Source organism: Carcharodon carcharias, chromosome 21 (assembly GCF_017639515.1).
Source record: "Carcharodon carcharias isolate sCarCar2 chromosome 21, sCarCar2.pri, whole genome shotgun sequence".
Lineage (NCBI taxonomy): Eukaryota > Metazoa > Chordata > Chondrichthyes > Lamniformes > Lamnidae > Carcharodon > Carcharodon carcharias.
Window position 1 is genome coordinate 50,421,405 of NC_054487.1, and position 15,933 is coordinate 50,437,337.

The following is a 15,933-nucleotide window of genomic DNA, read 5'->3' on the forward strand; positions in this document are numbered from 1 at the left end:
CCAAATCCCTTATACTTTGAACTCTCTGGTCTGAATGGTTCTGTACCAATAATTGCATTTACTCATTAAGTCATCAGGGGAGCAAAAAGCACATCTGTCCACAATGTTCATATTTAGTGAAAAATAAGAAGGTGGAAAAAGGCTTCAAAAAGAGAACTTAAGAGACAAGACTAGATTCTATATTGCTTGTGAGGGCCGCCTGCAATTTTAAGAGACCAATAATAGACACGAAAACAGGAACTGTAATAAGATTGTGACAAATCGGCAATCCCCCCTCCCAACTGTTCAAATATTAACTTGGACTAACTCTCAAAAGATGAATGAGGAAAATATTAGGAGTGAGAGTTACGATTGAAGAAAAGCGGGACATCACATTTTAACACTCAAATGTGTGTGGGGGCAGTTTCAGGAACTATTTTCAAGTTCAACGTATACTAAAATCGAGCAAATATATAAAGAGCCTGATGACACCGTGACCTCGACATTCACTAAGCCTTCCCATTTTTTTGCCCGGAGGGAACCAAAACGTTTATGAAGAAAATCTAGGGGAAAATGACTGAGTGTTCATACTTTGGTTTCAGCAAACGTACGAAATGGGCGCTCAAACTGGGTGAGCAAAGACCCCACATGAAAACGAAAGCACTGTCACGACTCATTAGCACCAGGGAAATGTATATGAATAAAACTAACAAGGGCAATTGCAAGTAATTTAAACATATTTTTGTTTTTATCTTAATTTAAACATATGGTTGGCTTGCTCTGACCTCTTCCTCCACCCCCAGATTTGAAATATCCTCACACCAGGTGAGATTTTATTAAGCATCACCGTTCACTCCGGGTGATGGAGACACTTGCAAGAGTCCTGGGGCGAGTGAGTGCCAGTGACCAGTGGGGCTGGGGCAGGGGCTGGAAGGGTTCATAAACCCCGCAGTAAGTGTGGATAAAACAGTCGCTGCTACCTGTACCGCTAGGTCCGTGCCCACAGCTGCCGTCCCTTCTCTCTCTCTCTCACAGGCAGAGCCTATCAGTGGGCGCCATGTATAGCATCCCCGATTCCTCAATCTCCAGACTCGCTGAACAGATTCAGGGAGCGCGATCACCTCCTGACCTTTCACCTCCGACCCCTCCCCTCCCATAGCTGCTGCTTCCGGGAAGGCGACTTCCGGCCTGAAGCATTCCTGTTTCCATAGGAGCTGGGGACAACTGGACTTTGGACAGGGAGTGAAAATATCCCCCTGCACAGCATCGTAATCAAACTGACACTGAGCCAAAAACAAGGAGACATTAGGGTAGGTGCTTGGTCAAAGAGGGAGGTGTTAAAGAGCGGGTTTCAGCAGCGGATAAGCAGAGACAAAGACTGGTGATATGTTGTGGAGCTGGACTCCACCATGAGAGCTGGTGCTCTTAGTGATGGAAAAGCAATGGGATATGAAACCTGGAAATGGTCATTAATCTATTGGCACGGCCAGGCTCCTGACTTTGTAACTTTTAAGCAAATAGCCCAGATTTTATGGTTAGAATGGAAGGAACAGGTTAACAAAGTTATATTTGCAATTATATAGCAATCACGATCACAGGATGTACCAAAGTGTTTGACAGCCAATGAAGTACTTTTTGAAGTGTAGTCACTATTATAACATGGCAGCCAATTTCTGTACAGCAAACTGACTGCCAGTACCCCGACAGTGTACAGCATTTTAAGCAGAGACTTCTGTCATTAGGGATCCGATCCAGCGCGGCACCCTCAACAGGGAATCTGTGATGTGTGAGAGCAGAGAAAGAAACAGACAATCAGATTTATGGATCTTTACTGAGACTAAACCAGGATGTATAAAAAGATTTAAATCATATACACAAAGGAAAGATTGGGAATGTAAAATGGGATTGAGAGAGAGATATGAAAGAGATCGACAGAAAAAGTTTTTTAAAAATCCAATCATAATTAACTTCTGAAGGAATGAGACTCCGCACCCTTAAAATTAAATTTTCACTTCCAGAGATGTTGTTAATGAGTATTTATGACTTGTCATGCCACGAAAAATGATTTAAAATTGAATTTGCCAGCGCTAACTTCTTCTGCATTGTATAGTGGGCAACGAATAGGTAAGCGCTGCAACTTCATGCACTTACACAAATTTCAATGTTGAATGTATCAGCAAGGTACAACTATAGCACATTCTGTGGAAGAACAGTGTAACTTGGACCTCAACTTATGGATTTTAACTGTGCATGTGTATACTCTGGAGGTTCCTGTCCAATTCACTCCATGATAACGGTGAACACCATTATTTTGTTCGGTGCAAAACCCAGGCCAGTAACTTTTATTTCTTTAAAAAACTCTGTTGTTCTACTTACTTCTACAGCATTGTAATGGCTTGGATCTCAAAGTAATGTAGAATGTAGGTACAGTGGTAGACCATTTAGCCCCTTGAGCCTGTTTCACCATTCAGTGAGATCATTGTGATCTGCAACCCAACTGTATATACCTGCCCTTGCCCCATATTCCTACCTTTGGTTAACAAGAATCTATCAATCGCCTTTTAAATTTAACAATTGATCTGGCATTATTTGCAGAAGAGAGTTCCAGAATTCTACCACCCTTTGTATGTATAGATATTTCCTTGGCCAGGATTTTGCCCTCATAGGGCGGGGGCGAAGGGGAGTGGTTGGGAAGCTGACCGCTGCCCGTGATTGGGCCGCTACTGTGATTTCACACTGGTGGGCCTATTAAGGCTCACCCAGCCTGATCCACGTGCTGCAGCAATCAGCGCTGCCTGTGTTGGTGGGAGGAGGGACAAGCATGGAAGTTTACTCATGCACGCAGGAAAAGCTGCCTCAGGGAGATGAAAATTTATGAAAATAAAAAGGAAAGAATTTAAAAATGTTAAAAACATATCCCCTCATGTGACTCTGTCACATGAGGGGACATGTTAGAAATTAGTTTGAAATTTAAAAATTTTTTTTAAACGATGGATCAAAACCTTATCCTGCCCGTGGATGAGGTTTCACAGAAAATCCAAAGGCTGCTTGGCCTTTTCGTCTGCCCACGAACCATAAAGTTGAACAGGCAGCGAAAAATGTAATTCAATCTTTAGATCTTTAATGGCCTTAATAGGCCTGTTAAATGTCAGCAGGCGAACTGCCAACTCCTGCGTGCGCCTGCTGACCAAAATATCGCCCGAGCGCGGATTGATGTCTGGACATTCGCCCAACATCATCACGCATCATTTTACGCTAGTTTGGGTCGTGCCCTCCCGATGAGTGCAATATTCTGGCCCTTATTTCACTCCAGAAAGGCCTGTCTCGTGCACCCAGTTCTAGACTTTCCAATCAAATAGTTATTTGGTAGTGCAGAACTTGAGTATTGCGAAAAATACTTTTTGTCGAAGCTTTTTTCTTGTTGCAAGAATACCAATGTATTTCAGTATCAGTGCGAAGCTAGGTATGTAGGCCGTACGTCCCAAAGGCTAGAGGACTGTATCGAACAACATGTCACTTCCATTGTTTGCAACAAGCAAGGTCCAGAGCGTATCCAACCAGCCTGTGCTTGCAAAACTCAAAACACAGTGTCCAACATTAGATGTGCTTGCAAAACTCAAAACACAGTGTCCAACAATTGGACATTTGGTAAATAATCCTCAGCGTGCTAAAAATTACATTGACAACCAATTTAAGATTGTCAGTCGGGCTTGCAGTGTGGTGCTTTTGTGTGTACTGGAAGCTACATATATTGTCTTTGGACTAATAATCCAGAGACCCACAGTAATGGTCTGGAGACCCGGGTTCGAATCCCACCTCACAGATGGTGAAATTTAAATCCAATAAAAAAAATAATCTGGAATTAAAAAGCCGAATGATGACCATGAAACCATTGTCAATTGTTGTAAAAACTAATGTCCTTTAGGAAAAGGAAATTTGCCATCCTTACTTGGTCTGGCCTACATGTGACTCCAGACCCACAGCAATGTGATTGACTCTTAACTGCCCTCTGAAATGGCAAGCCACTCAGTTGTATCAAACCATTACAAAGTCTCTAAGGAATGAAACCAGATGGATTCAGCATATTGACCCTGCAAAGTCCTCCTTATTAACATCTGGGGGCTAGTGCCAAGATTGGGAGAGCTGTCTCACAGACTAGTCAAGCAACAGCATGACATAGTCATACTCACTGAATCATACCTTAAAGAAAATCCCTGACACCACCATCACCATCCCATCAGCAGGACAGACGCAGTAAAGGTGGCGGCACAATGGTATACAGTCGGGAGGGAATTGCCCTGGGAGCCCTCAACATCGACCCCATGAAGTCTTATGGCATCAGGTCAAACATGGGGAAGGAAACATCTTGCTGATTACCATGTACCGTCCCGTCCCGTCCCGTCCGTCCCCCCCCCCCCCCCCGTCCCCCCCCCGGCAGCTGATGAATCAGTACTTTTCCATGTTAAACGCCACTTGGAGGAAGCACTGAGGATGGCAAGGGTGCAGAACATACTCTGGGTGGGAGACTTCAATGTCCGTCACCAAGAGTAGCTCGGTAGCACCAGTACAGACTGAGCTGCTTGGGTCCCAAAGGACGTAGCTGCTAGACTGGGTCTGCAGCGGGTGGTAAGGGAACCAAAAAGAGGGAAAGGCATAGTTGACCTCAGCCTCACCAACCTGCCTGCCGCAAATGCACTTGTCCGTGACAGTATCGGTAGGAGTGACCATCGCACAGTCCTTGAGGAGATGAAGCGCCATCTTCACGTTGGCGATACCCTCCATCGTGTTGTGTGGAACTACCACCGTGCTAAATGGGATAGCTTTCAAACACATATAGCAGCTCAAAACACATGAGGCGCTGTGGGCCATCAGCAGCAGCGGAATTGTACTCACCTCATGGCCCAGCATAACCCCTACTCTATCATTACCACCAAGCCAGGGGATCAACCCAGGTTTGGGGCAACACTGGACATACCTAAAAATGAGGTGTCAACCTGGTGAAGCTATAACGCAGGACTACTTGCGTGCCAAACTGCATAAGAAGCAAGCGATCGACAGGGCAAAGTTAATCCCACAAGCAAAAGATCAGATCCAAGCTCTGCCATCCTGCCACATCCAGTCGTGAATGGTGGTGGACAATTAAACAACTCATTGGAGGAGGAGGTTCCACAAATTTCCCCAGGGGGGAGCCCAAGACATCAGTGCAAAAGATAAGGCCAAAACATTTGCAACAATCTTCACCAGAAGTGCTGAGTGGATGATCCATCTCGGACTCCTCTGGGCGTCCCCAGCATCACAGATGCAGGTCTTCAGCCAATTCGATTCATTGCACGTGATATTAAGAAATGGCTGAAGGACTGGATGCTGCAAAGGCTGTGGGCTATAACAGTATTCCAGCAATAGTACTGAAGACTTGTGCTCCAGAACTTGCCGCACCCCTAGCCAATCTGTTCCAGTACAGCTACAACACTGGCAGCTACCCGGCTATGTGGAAAATTGCCTAGGCATGTCCTGTACATAAAAAGCAGGACAAATCCAACCCAGGCAATTACGGCCCTTTCAGTCTATTCTCGATAGTAAAGTGATGGAAGTCATCAACAGTGCTATCAAGCAACACTTGCTTAGCAATAACCTGCTCACTGACGCTCCTCACCTCATTTCAGCTTTGGTTCAAATGTGGATAATAGAGCTGAACTCCAGAGGGAAGGTGAGAGTGACTGCCCTTGACATCAAAGCAATATTTGACTGAGTGTGGCATCAAGGAGACCTATCAAAACTGGAGTCAATGGGAATCATGGGGAAAACTCTTCGCTTGCTGGAGTTGTACCTAGCACAAAGGAAGATGGTTGTGGTTGCTGGAGGTCAATCATCTCAGTTCCAGGACATTACTGCTGGAGTTCCTCAGGGTAGTGTCCTCGGCCCGACCATCTTCAGTTGCTTCATCAATATCCTTGCTCCCATCATAAGGTCAGAAGTGGGGATGTTTGCTGATGGTTGCACAATGTTCAGCAATATTCACGATTCCTCAGATACTAAAGCAGTCCATGTCCAAATCCAGGCTTCGGCTGACAAGTAACATTTGCGCCACACAAGTGCCAGTCAATGACCATGTCCAGCAAGAGAGAATCGAGCCATCTCCCTTTGACATTCAATGGCATTACCATCGTTGAATCCCCCACTATCAACATCCTGGGGGTTACCATTGACCAGAAATTGAACTGGATTATCCAGTTAAATACTGTGACTACAAGAGCAGGTCAAAGGCTAGGAATCCTAGCCTCCTGACTCCCCAAAGCCTATCCACCATCTACAAGGCACGAGTCAGAAGTGTGATGGAATACTCTCCACTTGCCTGGATGAGTGCACCTCCAACAACACTGAAGATGCTTAATACCATCCAGGACAAAGCAGCCTGCTTAATAGGCACCCCATCCACAAGCATTCACCCCCTCCACCACCAATGCACAGTAGCAGCAGCGTGTACCACCTACAAGATGCACTGCAGGAACTCACCAAAGCTCCTTAGACGCATCTTCCAAAATCCATGACCACTACCATCTAAAAGGACAAGGGCAGCAGACACATGGGAATACCACAACCTGGAAGTTCCCCTCCAAGCCTCTCACCATCCTGACTTGGAAATGGATTGCTGTTCCTTCACGGTTGCTGGGTCAAAATCCAGGAACTCCCTCCCTAACAACACTGTGGGTGTACCTACACCACATGGACTGGAACAGTTGAAGACAGCAGCTCCACCACCTTCTCAAGGGCAATTAGGGAAGGACGATAAATACTGCCTTAGCCAACAACACCCATATCCCATGAATGAATAAAAAAATTAATACACCGGGCCCATTCTCTTTGCAGACAGAACTTGATTGCACTTGTTTCAGCTAAACAAAAATAAGTGATAGCCATTCGCTGGTTCATTCCTCAGGGCAATACCTTGACCAGTCAGAGACAAGCTACCTGGTTTCAATTTCAAACAATGCTTGACAGTTAACTGTCAGTCACCATTAACTGATGTATTCTCCATGGCAACACATCTACCAATCAGAGTCCACTTACCAACCAATCAGCACAGTCTTCTCATACGGAAAATGTTATTGTTTCCCCTGACATTGGTATTCTTGCGATTGTCCTGATGAGTGCAAGATGAAAAGCTTCGACAAAATGTCTTTTTTCAGTGATACTTTCCAATCAGTGAGAATAGTTTCTCTCTATCTATCCTTCTCTTCCCCTTAATATCTCAAAAACTTCAATCAAATTACCCCTTAACCATCTAAATTCCAGGGTATACAACCCTAGTTTGTGTAACCTCTCCCTCGAATTTAATTCTTGGAGTCCAGGTATCATTCACGCTACACTCCCTCCAAAACCAATATATCATTCCTAAGTTGTGGTGCTCAGAACTGTTCACAGTACCCTAGGTGTGGTCTAACCAGAGCTCTCCATGAAGCTGAAGCATGACTTCTATTTCCTTGTATCCTATTCCTCTAACTATAAAGGTCAGAATTCCATTTGTCTTACTCTTGACATTTTAATGATCTATCCACCTGAACCCCAAAGTCTCTTTGGACCTGTACTGTTTCTACCATTTCATCATTTAGAAAATACCTTGTCCTAACTTTTTTGGTCCAAAATGGATGACCTCACATTTGCCTACATTGAAATTCATTTGCCTCAGCCTTGTCCATTCACTTAATATATTAATATTTCTTGATAAAGTTATGCTTCATCGACACTGCTTACAATGCCAATTCTCGTGCTACCTTGAGTTATATTGTCATCCTAATGTCCTTGCATACTACAAAGATACAACCTGAAATCAGCCGCTACAGAATTAAAAATTTGAAGATTTTGCTGTAAAATTTTTCCATAGAAGATCCATGAAAAGTTTGACATTGGAGAGATTTCAGAATGGGACTTATACTTGGCAGGAGATAAAAACAGTAAAATCTGTCATCAAAATTACTGTTTAGATTCCTTATTGAGAAGTATTTCCCTGCAATTTGCTTTTCTTAATTTTGTAGAAATCCAGGGTACTTTAGGTCGTCTGTTTTATTTTTAGTGTGTCTATTTTAAAAGTTTTAAGGTCACAGCTTCTCTTACTTACCTGCGTTCAGTTTTGACATAAATATTACAAGTCCTGAAATGTAATTTAGTTAAGGTTTCAGAATAAAAATATTTGTTTCCCTTTGAGGACTTTCCTGAGTACAGGCACAAAGAAAAGTATAACACAACAAAAATTGAATTCAATCTTTCTTCGGCTTTGGAGTTGACAAAGAAACTTTGACAATAACCGGTTCTCAATGAGAATAACAGCTTCCCAATGCATGGTATCACAAAAAAAACTGGCAACTTTTCAGGTAGGTAAGAAACTGAAGTGTGGATAACAAAGATTCCATAACAGCACATCGTTTATTAAGGAAAAATCCAAACATTCAAATCCCCAAAACAATAACTTTGAAATTAGTCCAGATGAAAAGTTACTAATGCTAAATCATTGTATTTTTTGACAATAATTTACTTCCTTTTATCCAATTTCTTCTGCTTTGTGTTTCTTTTTTACTCATGTACAAATGTGAACATGTCAAGTGTTTCATGTGTTTCTATGGTTTGTTCTACTTAGGTACTACAAGTACAGTGTCTCAAAACCAATAACCTCGGGACTGAGTCCATGCTGGATTTTGGATCTTGCCTGTTTTCAGGTTGGGCAGTTTAGGCAATTCGGCTGGGTCGGGTTGGGCCAAGGGTCACTTGGAGCACAGGAAAAGATGAGCACACGAAGCCGGTAACTAGTCAGCACCATTGCAGCACTTAGCCCATCAAACCGTTAAGTTATTTTACTCATCTAATAATAACATAAATCCATGCATGGCACCTGAAGAAAATGTCTGGTTTTCAGCCTGTTTTTGGATAGTGTGAGACACTGTACCTGTAATTGCAATTACACTGTGATATGTATAATTGTGTGTGTTTGTGTGTGTGCTTCACTTCATAGCATCCTCCTTTCTGTAAACTATTTCAAGATTACAATTTGTTTTGTTGTTATTGTACTTCATTGCTTTTTTGATATTGCTACATTGCTTAAAAATAAATACATTAAACAAAACTGACAGTAAACACCAACTTAGTTTTCATTTAACTGACAAATAATATTGCTTTTATGCCCTTCTGTGGCTACAATGTGGTATTACAAGCCTAATGGCAGACATATTTCCCCAAGCTCTATCATTAATGGTGGAGGGCTGGTTATCTTGGATGGCTAGCGTATGGTTCAGAATAACACTAACAGAGTGGGTTCAGTTCCCGTTCTGGCTGAGGTAGATTTTGGACCTACCTCCTTGTCCCTGAGAGTGGAAGGCAATGGCAAACCACCACTGACAAAAACTGCCAAGAAAATGGTTCAGGGTGAAGCATCAGCAGATACTGAGAAAAGGACCTAACCTTGGGCAGAACACACATAATGACATGATTATTAATGGTAGGTGCCTTTAAAACTTTGGAAGGTTGCTTTGGATTGTTCCTTCAAAAAATGTGCCCTTTTTTGGAGGATTATTTTAAATACAGTATTTAGTTTTCACCTGACATAATGGTATCTATCCCCGATGTTACTTTTACAGTTAGTAAACGTTTCTCCATCTCTACTCGCAACTTTTCACAAGTTCACAGCTCTTCCAAGGATGACCTTCAGTATTTCACCTAATTGATCAGATAGCAGGTCTATTTTACTCCCACTGCTGGACCGGCTGCGCTGATGCAATTGTAGTGACTCCACCACTACCCGTTTTGGAAATTAAATAACTCAACATAGATCAGGAATCGAACCTGGAGTATTCCTAGATTGAAATAAAAACAGAAAATGCCTAATATACATGTTAGATCAGTCAACACCTATAAAGAGAAAGAAGAGATTACAGGCATTTGGGTGAGTAGCCAGTCATCAATTATGATCTTTGTTTACTATTGCTATCATTTCCTATTTTTATTTCAGATTGACATCATTTGTAGTTTTTTTTCTTTTTACTATTCTTGATTGTAAGACTCAGTTGTTTGCTTATGAACTAATTGAAGCACTGAGGAAGCATTTTTGATATTATCATTCATGTTGAGCAATCACTAGTCATTATGACATGTTTTTGGCTTCAGTATATTGCTGTTATGTTTAATGACTTTGTTTCGGTTCTTAAATTTACGAATTAAGAATCTACAGCAAATAACAAATGATGGAACACTTAATTACTAGTTACTTAAAGGTGAGAATCTGATCTTTCATCTTATTTTAGCACAGGGCATGATGCTTACATGCTCTTTGAATCTCAGTGGTCCAATCAGGTTTGTTGACATTTCAGGAATTTCTGTGTTGTGCTTTATCTAGAGGAACTGAAGAGAAAATGACCTCATAGGTCAATTCTGAGAAAACATGAGAGGTGACTGGCAAAGTTTTAATATCTTGGTATACTGTCATAAGCTGATGAGTAGCTTTGAAAGTCCCTTGGTGTAAGACTAAGATGCAGCAAACAATCGAAGCAGTCACTGATTTACAATTTGGCCTGTAGTTGGCAAATTGGTGTCCACAGTCAAATTGTATCTTCCAGAGGTGTAAGAAATTACCAGATCTGACATGTGGTGTACAGTGCAATATGGACCACTGTTTCTGGGGTAGGTTGAAGCTTGGGAGTTCTTTTGTGAGGTTGGCAATCAAGAGTTTCTTTGGGACATTAGCATTGCCCCAGAACTCCAGTGCTGGGACCACTGCTGTTCACAATTTACATTAATAAGTTGGACTTTGGAATCTGAAACAAAATTCTAAATTTGTAGGTGTGGATTTTGTGAGGGGTGGGCGGTTGGTAGTCAATACTGAGGAGGATTCCAACAAATTATAGGAAGAATACATACATTCATAGAATGGGCAAATAATTGGCAAATGAAGTTCAATGCAAATAAATATGAGGTAGTACATTTTGGGAGGAAGAATAGGGAGGTCACTTATTACATGGAAAATGCAAGTTTTGGTGGGGTAGAGGGACAAATGGATCTTGAAGTACAAACATATCAAAAACTAAAATTTGCACCACAGGTTATCAGGGCCATAAAAAAGCAAAAATGAAATAAAACACTAGGCTTTATTTCTAGATGGATAGAATTGAAGTGTAGGGAAGTTATGCTAAACCTGTATCAAACCTTGGTTATACCACACTTAGAGTACTGCATGCAGTTCTGCTTGCCATATTATAGAAAGGATTTAGAGGCACAGGAGAGGGTGCAGAGAACATTTCCAAGGATGATACCAGAAATGCATGGGTATATATATATATATCAGGAAATAATTGACAGGCCGGGTCTCTTTTCTCTTGAAAAAAGGCAGTTGAGGGCTGACCTAATATGGGTCTTCAAAATTATGAAAGGTTTTGATAGAGTGGATACTGACAGAATGTTTTCTTTTGCGGGGAAAAATATAACTAGTGGCCATCACTATAAGATAGTCACCAAGAAATCCACAAAGTCAACATGGTTTTACAAAAGGTAAATCATGTTTGTTAAATGTATTAAGATTGTTTTGAGGATGTAAGTAGCAAGGTAGATAAAGGAAACCAGTAGATGTAGTATACTTGGATTTCAAAAATGCATTTGATAAGGTACCACACAAAATGTTAATAAGCAAAATTAGGGCATGTGGAATTGGGGTAATATATTTGCATGGATAGAGAATTGGTTAATGGACAGAAAGCAAAGAGTAGAGAGAAATGGGACATTTTCCAGTTGGCAGGCTTTAACTGGTGGAGTGCTGCGAGCATCAGTGCTGGTGCCTCGACTGTTTAAAATTTATGTTAATAACTTAGATGAAGAGTCAGAGTAATGTATCCAAGTTACAGTGAAAGTAATATGGGGATATTAGCTGTTAGGAGGACAAAAGAGGCAGCAAAAAGATAGATAGGTTAAGTGTGTGGACAACAAGGTGGCAGATGAAGTATAGTGTGGGGTCATTCAATTTGGTACAGGACAAGTATCCTTTATCTGTAAATCTGAAAACCAAACATCCAAAATCCACGATTTTTTTGAACCTCATCAATTTTTAGTATGGACTGTCTAGTTGTTTGTCTGCACTGTTTACCTTGCGATTTTTGTGGTGAACATGTCAAAGGAAACTTATTACAGGGATCCTGTATTTATTATTTGATGATAACACCTTACTTTTCAAGCCATTTTATTTACTTTAGACTACACCTAGTCTAGGCTTAGGCTATTGTAATGTAAGTTTATATGCGGTATCCAAAAACATAAATTACCTGAAATCCGAAATGCAATCAGCCCCGACAGTTTCAGATAAAGGATACTTTACCTGTAGTAGGAATAAAAAAACAGGATTGTTTTTTACAGGATGGGAAACTTTTAAATGTTGTTCATAGGGATGAATGGGTACTCATACAAGGAACATACAGTAATTTAGCATGAATGTACAGCAAGCAATTAGGAAGGCAAGTTGCACGCGGGGCTTTATTGCAAGGGGAGTACAAGAGTAAGGCGCTCTTGCTACAAATGTTCAGGCTGTAGTGAGAACACACTTGAAATACTGGGGAGAATTTTCTCCCCATCGGGGAGGTTGTGTGGGGGTGGGTGGGATCGTGAGCAAACGCGATCACCGCCCTCGATCAGGGCCACACAGCCATTTTACGTGGGTGGACCAATTAAGGCCCGCCCAGTGTGACGCACACCTGGAAGCACTGAGCACTCACTGTGCGCGGCGGGGGGTGGGGTTCCCTGAGTTGAGGCCCTGCACTCTTTCACGTGCATGCGTGCGAAAGAGCGCAGAAATCTCCCTGAGGCAAGATTAATTTAAGTTTTAAATATCTAAGTAAAGAAATTTAAAACTTTTTAAAAAAAAATTTTATTGAATTTTTAAACACTTATGAAACCTCATCCCGCCTGTGGATGAGGTTCCGTGAAAAATGTGAAGGCCGCTTCGGCTCTTCGCCTGCCGCCAACCTTAAGGTTGGATGGGCAGCTCATTTTATTAATTCAATTAGTTTTTAACAGGCCTTAATAGGCCTTTGACATTTCGGTGGGCGCACAGCCGACTCGCTGTGCACCTGCCCAACTGAAAGGCTAAATGACACGTGGTGATGTCGGGACACCCGCCCAACGTCACTGCGCGTCATTTTTTGTGTCAGCATGCGGGCCCCACCCCCACTCGCCAACCCGAAAATTCTTCCCACTGTGTGTAGTTTTGAGCTCCGTTTTTAAGGAAGGATATTCTTGCATTGGAGGCGATACAGCGAAGGTTCACTAGATTGGTTCCTAGGATGAGAGGGTTATTTTATGAGGAGAGGTTGAGTAAATTGAGCCTATATTCGCTGGAGCTTAGAGGAACGAGAGCTGATCTCATTGAAACATTCAAGATTCTGAAGGAGCTTGTCAGGGTAGCCACTGAGAGGCTGCTTCCCTGGCTGAGAAATCTAGTTTGTCATAACATAATCATACTTATGTGAAGCAAGTTGACACTGTTGTAATTAAGTTAGTTGATCATCTAATGCTGCAAAAAAGCCATACAGTTAGATGCAGTTCTGAAATTTTCTCTGCATATTTATTTACACGTTACACATTACAGAGTAAAATACTTACATTGTCCATTTTGGACCAAATGTTTTTGACAAAAGTTAATATTTAAAAACATTTTATATTTAGATAGACATTTCTTTATCAAATTACAATTATTACAAGTACATTTTGAACATATAGTTCCCAACCATAGTTTTGGATCTCTGCCACCAATATACCCATACCCATTCTTTTACTTATAAGGTTTTTCATGCAATTAGGAGACAAATCTTTAGAATTTAACCTGACACCTTATCAGAATTATCAGATCAAACTTTCAGTAACAAAACACTAGAAAAAATAATGCATCAGCAGTCTAAGGGATTCTAACTGAAAAGGATGATCAGTGAAAGCCTATTTCAACAATGTGAAACTCAACTACTTATTAACCTTTAATACTGAGTCTTAAGATGCAAGTAGGTACTTCTGTATACTTTTAATAGTGGGTATTTTATTTTGTACTCAATGACAAATACTCCTGAGGACTTGAGGAAAGAGAAAGAGCCATTCTCAAAGAGCTAACCGAGTACATGAAACTGAGAAGCTGTTTTTATTTTGTTTCTAGTCATCCACTGAAAGAATCATTACTTTAGCAATACTGATGTACAGATTTTTTTCAATAAGTATGAGCTTTTAAGCAAAGGCTGCTCATGAATGACTCGAATGTAGAAATGTGAAATCTGCTTCTTCCCCCTCTGGTCTGCTACAAATTTAGGACAAACTGAATATAGAGAATCAAAATCATAAGCTTAAAGATGTGTATTAAGTAAACAAATTGTCATCCTGTCAGGTACTAGAAATTAAATGTTTTATCCTGTAAAATTGTAAACAAAGGGAATGGACTCACTTAAGATTAAATATTGTGCAGATTAATTTGGTTTTATAAGCAGTTAGAAAACTCAGAATATCTAATAATAAAAGGAGCTATGGTAAATGTAGGCTTATTTATGATGTGGAGTGTCATTAGTTGTAATCCATAGATGATAATTTTCACTCACATCAAGCTCCCTACTTGTCAGTCTTTTCACCCCTCCCCTACTTGTAGCAGAACTCTACTATTAATAATAATAGCTAGTTGGCCAATATGGTCCATTATATGATCTCTATTATTTTTGAGATATTCAGATCAACTTTGTTTTGTGCCTTGTGCTTTTCATTTTTGAAAAGCCCCTAGTACCTCTCAATCTCACTTTACATTCCTTATAAGAATTTACAGAAATTAAGTTATAGAATTAGCCATTTCTACCTTTGCATCATTGTCATTCACGCTGTCAGGATTTGGTATAGATTCATTCCACATTAAATATGGCAGCAAACTTACATGGTCATATTCTTTGAAGCTATTATTTAAAGCCAACAGAACGACCTTCTGATTAAAAATAAAATAAAGTAATAACCCAGGGGCTTTAATGGTATATAAAAAGATAAAGTTGTGGTTCTTCATCTTCACCATAAGATTAAATTAGCCTTTTAGTTACATTTCTGCACACATACCTTGGTCTTAATAAAAGTCCAACTGAGATTGTTTCTGCAGAACAACAAATTCTAATGTTATTATTATAGTATAACAAACTTGCATGCAGATAACACTTTTCATAATCTGAGCATGCCCCAAAATGTTTCACAGCTAATGAAATATTTTCTGAAGCGTAGTCATTGTCTTGTGTGGAAATGTGGCAGCCAATTTGCGTTCAGCAAGGTTCTACAACCAGCCATTGACAGAAGATAACCAAATGATTGGCCCATATAGTACTGGTTGAGGATTAACCTCAAACAGAGGTTGGCCAGAACACAGTGAGAGCTTATGTTACCTCTCCAGTCCGGAATGCTTGGGATCAAGTCATTTCTGGATTTTGTAATTTTCTGGATTATAGAATGATAATAGAATACCTAACCATAAATGTGTGAACCGGTGAACACCGTAGATCCATAAATATTTACCTGAAACATGAAACAGTGCTAAAACATAAGTTTTACTTATACAAATATTGTATGTTCCATGTACCCACTCGCAAAGTATTGCACTAAAATTATGCCAATGATCTCAAGGGAACAGGTGGTTCCATACACTGTTTTATTTATTTCACCAATGGAAGGGGCGTAGAAGAAAGTGGTTGATCATCAACAGCAACAGCAGCTAATTCTGGGTCCTATGTTCCGTCCAGTACGTCTGATGGGATTGGGTTCAATGATCCTGTTGATGTGCATGCACAGAATTTTCCAACTTCAAACATTTGCTGTAGCGTCATTCGTTTCATGTATTTTCGCTGCTCCTTTATTAATTTCTCTTGGATCCTGTACACATCCATTACATCTTGCTGGGTTGCAAAACTTTGTTGCTCAAGAAAGCGA

General features: G+C 40.8%; 1 protein-coding gene across 4 annotated transcripts in view; it reads right to left on the minus strand.

The window, feature by feature from the left end:
* ergic2 (ERGIC and golgi 2) overlaps nucleotides 1-1,116 on the minus strand; it is an 80,316-nt gene extending 79,200 nt beyond the window's left edge. For 2 of the 4 annotated variants that reach the window (XM_041216136.1, XM_041216137.1), the window contains exon 1: nucleotides 960-1,109. The gene's annotated coding sequence lies outside the window, so the exon portion shown is untranslated. Of the gene's footprint in view, nucleotides 1-959 lie in introns of all 4 variants that reach the window. The other 2 variants (XM_041216134.1, XM_041216135.1) reach the window with 2 other exon arrangements.
* Between the last annotated feature and the right edge of the window lie 14,817 nt (nucleotides 1,117-15,933).